The sequence below is a fragment of the Ovis canadensis genome, chromosome 6 (assembly GCF_042477335.2).
Source record: "Ovis canadensis isolate MfBH-ARS-UI-01 breed Bighorn chromosome 6, ARS-UI_OviCan_v2, whole genome shotgun sequence".
NCBI lineage: Eukaryota > Metazoa > Chordata > Mammalia > Artiodactyla > Bovidae > Ovis > Ovis canadensis.
The window spans coordinates 131,697,777-131,701,877 of NC_091250.1; the positions used below are offsets into that span (position 1 = coordinate 131,697,777).

General features: G+C 61.7%; 1 long non-coding RNA gene across 1 annotated transcript; it reads right to left on the reverse strand.

Annotated features, from left to right (window-relative positions):
* Nucleotides 1-1,682: 1,682 nt before the first annotated feature.
* Nucleotides 1,683-3,715, reverse strand: LOC138442948 (uncharacterized). The gene is made up of 4 exons (XR_011257940.1): nt 3,562-3,715; nt 2,969-3,121; nt 2,804-2,892; nt 1,683-2,166 (listed from the first exon to the last, which is right to left on the reverse strand). It is a non-coding gene; the product is annotated as an uncharacterized lncRNA (long non-coding RNA).
* Nucleotides 3,716-4,101: the final 386 nt, after the last annotated feature.

A 4,101-nucleotide genomic window follows, 5' to 3' on the forward strand; every position in this document is an offset into this window, starting at 1 on the left:
CTTGGCCCAACCCACCCCTGTTCTCCTGAGACAGTCAAGCCTGGGCCCCCGGCAGGGCTGTGCCCGCAAGGGCGGGGGTGCTCACCTAGGTCACCTACCTGGGAACATAGGATGCGCTTCTCTCAGGAGCTACCCCCTTGAAACCCTGGTTCCCCGAGAGCCCCTGTCCCTGGCCTTATCAGTGCCGGGGGTCACGGGGGCAGGGTCCAGGCACCCTGCAAGGCATTCCATGTGAGGATTTGATTTCTTGGCTGTACTTGCCTCTTTCCCCCAAAGTGGAGGGAGGAAACCCAGCTGAGTGAACCGGCTGGTTAAGTTGACCTGCCCAGGGCTGGGGGTGCAGAGGAGGCACCGGGAGCCCCCAGATGGGGGCGGGGGGTGTCTGGCGACCTCACGACCTGGAGCCCCGCCTTCTCCCTGAGGCCCAGGGCCTGGGGCCTGGGAAGGTCCGGTGCAGGGACGGCGGGCTCCACCCTGCTCTGCCACGCCCACGGGCGCTGGTCACTGGACTCCGGGCCTCGCTCCCTTGTAGGGGAAGGGACCACGGACCCTCTGAAACTGTGTCTGCAGGGCCTCCGCCCTCTGGTTTCGGGGGAGCCGAGGGTGGCCGCGGGGAGCTCTGCTGCCTGTGGCCCAAAGTGTGAGACATCCTGTGTGCTGCGAGGCAGTGGAAGGAGCCTGCCCCGTGGGGCGGAGAGAGGGGCACCCCCTGGCCTCCGCAGGGCCGCCCGCTGCTGTGCGCACACGTCGCTCCAGAGCAGGGTCAGGCTCACGGCAAAATGCGCACAGCGACTCCCCACAGACTGCCGCCCCCCAGCATCCAAGCCAGAGGTGCCCTTTGGAAATGCCCTGGCCTGTCCGTGTCTCCCGTGTCAACGCAGATGGAAATATTCTGAACCCCAGGAAACCGAGAAAGAGGACTGATGGCTGGGTGGAGGGGCAGTGGTGGGTGGTGCTGTCAAGCCCCAGCCGCCCTGGAGGGTGTGGGCCGAGGAGGCCCTGCAAGACGGCCCCCCTGGGGGATGCAGGGGTGCGGCGGGGAGCAGTCCCTGGGGCCCAGGAGCACCCCAGAGCCAGGGGGCAGAGGGGAAGGGCCCCGACATGCCCACTTGTTTCTCGGTAGGAGGAAGGCCTGTGTGCCCGCCAGTCTTTGAGGGCCCGAGCGGCACAAGAAGGCGGGGGGGGGGGGGGAGGGGGGGCCAGGGGTCAAGAATCTGACTTGGAGGTGGGAAAGAAAGAACCCCAACCTGAAGGAGAGGGTGCTGTGAGAGGCAGTGGGAGGGCAAGCATGGGGGACGGCATGGCCTTGGGGGCCGAGACTAGGCCCCAGGTGCCCTCCTGCCCCGCACCCTTTGGGCTCTCCCAGCCACCTGGGGGCCGGGTGAGTGGGATCTGTGTGTTCGGGGCATCAGTGATCGAGCGTTGTTCTTTTCAAAGAGGAAATCGGCAAGAGGCACGTTGGCTCAGACGCGCGGGAATCCCAAAGCCTCAGATGTTCCCGGGCCCTGACTGCCTGTCCTGCGGCGGCTCTTAGTGGCTGTTAGCTTGGGGTTGACGCTAAACCTCGAGCAAGAAGGGTGAAAATTCAGTCCCAACAGTCGTTGGCTCCTCCGCCTTGGAGATGGTGCAGAAAACAGATGATCAATCTTTTCAGAGCCTTTAATGGAACATTATTTCCCTCTCCTTTGAAATCCGTTTCACCAAAGCCAAAGCTTCAGATAAGGTTAAAGAGCTGCTAAAATGCCAGCGATGGGATCAAGCAGCAGGGAACAGGCTGACCGCAGGGGAACGGGGAGGCGTCAGCAAGCTGGGAGCCACAGAGGGGTCTGTGACCTCACGAGAGAGCAGGACCCGTGCTTTCCTCGTCAACCCCTGACACAGAGGCTGTGAAAATGCTAGCGAGTGGCTGTGAGCATGCGTGAGTGGGCGGATGCCTGAGGGGGTGTGTGAAAGGTGGGCCATAAGAAAGCTGAGCGCTGAAGAATTGACGCTTTTGAGCTGTGGTGTTGGAGAAGACTCTTGAGAGTCCCTTGGACTACAAGGAGATCCAACCAGTCCATCCTAAAGGAGACCAGTCCTGGGTGTTCATTGGAAGGACTGATGCTGAAGCTGAAACTCCAGTACTTTGGCCACCTGATGCGAAGAGCTGACTCATTGGAAAAGACCCTGATGCGGGAAAAGATTGAAGGCGGGAGGAGAAGGGGACGACAGAGGATGAGATGGTTGGATGGCATCACTGACTCGATGGGCATGAGTTTGAGCAAGTTCCGGGAGTTGGTGATGGACAGGGAAGCCTGGCATGCTGCAGTCATGGGGTCACAAAGAGTCGGACATGCCTGAGTGACTGAACTGAGCTGTAAGAAACAAGCCTGCTAACCCCTCTCACGGTGTGATGACGCTCGGCTTGCCTGCCTCACAGGTGATCCAGTGATACCAGAACTCTCCCAGGGAGCCCTCGTGACCACCTGGATCTCCTCTGGGGGCCCCAGACGTGGTGGGGTCTCCCACCCCAGCCCAGGCACCCCAGGGGGCAACAGTGGTTAAGAGCATCCCAGCTCTGTCCACACAGAGCAGAGGCTCGTTCAGTCCTACCGTGGAGAAGCTGTTTGAGGGCAGGCTGGGGACAGAGGAGTCTTGCCCGAGGGGTTCTTCTGGGGGGATATCATAAAAAGCCCCGGTCAGACAGCTGGACCCCGAGCTGTCCTTTCTCTCAAAATGCCTTCTCCAGCAAGCAGTCCAAACGTGAGGACGCGCCAGCCTGTGCTGACACGCTGTGGTTGTGACACGTTTTTAAATAACTCACTAGATTGTGCTCACTGCTCATCTCTTTCTGTCGTCTCACACGCTGCTTTTCGTGGTTTGGGGGTTGACTCTGCAAACATAAAGTGTTCCCTAGAAGCCTTCTCCAGGCCTCTGCCCACGCGCAGGTCGGGTGACAGGCCTCCCACGGTGGCTGAGCAGGTCTCACTTGCGTCTGTTGCGGCTCGATCCATGTGGGCAGCTCTTCCAGAAGCTGGTGTCACCAGCCTCACGGCCGAGCGGGAAGGTGAAGTGGCCCGGGCCGGCAAGGGCTGGCGAGCATCCCCATGCAGGTGCCTCCCGTGCAGCCTCTCACGTCTCCCTTGCAAGAACCCAGAGGGAAGGCTCTTTACCGTAAGGAAGCGGGGGCTCAGAAAGGTGCCCGACGTGAAGGCGATCGCTGTTTCCTCCGTCCCTCCGTCTTCTTCCTTATCCCCCACCACCCACCGAGTTCTGGCCCAGTGGATCCTCTCCAGGAGGGGCCCAGCCTCCTCGGAGTGCAAAGGAGGCCGTTCCCTTGGCAATAGGGTCCTTCTGCCTCCCTGGGCAGGGCTGACTGCCTTGCCAGAAGCCCCTCCAGAGGACCCCCCCGGCCCCCTGACCCCCTGCCTTGGGGCACTGCTGAGCCCCTTGAAGGAGGCAGGCCTCTGGGCCCCACCCTCAGGGGACCGTGGGTGGAATTTTTAAGCTGAAGAGGTATTCTTAAAGAGCACCCATGCAGCCTCGTTAAACCTCCTAAAATAATTGCAGTTAAGCAATTACTCGCTTTGTAAAGGCGTTCGGAGGTGTTCCGAGCCAGGTTCCCATTTTGGGGGATGAAAGCCAGCCGCTTTGTGCTGCAGAGCCGTGCTGGGGGCGGCTCAGTGCTCCAGGCTACCACTTCCACGGGTGCTGTGTCCTCAGGCTCCGGGGTGCGCTCTGGGGTCCCCCTCCCCTCTCCTCTCACCCCGCCCACACCGCCCAGCCTCTCGTCAGGGAGCCCGAAGTGCAAGGAGCCGCAGAGGAAGGCCTGGTCCCAGCGGAGGAGAAGGGCTTCACAGAGCAGGGGAAGGGGAACCCCCCGCCCCTGGGTCCCCCTCTCTCCCTCCCCCTCACGCCACACGAAGCGCCTCCTGCGCGCGGACGTTTTGGGTCTGCCGTGGAACACGGTGACCCCTGCCCTCGGGCCATCCAGCTTGTGGACAGACAGATGGCTGTGAGCACCCACGCAGGGCTGCAACACGCCATCTGAGGGAGGGCCTGTCACGATGTTGGGGACCCTGGAGGCCCTTCCTAGAGGAGGCAGGTGAATATAGACAGCCA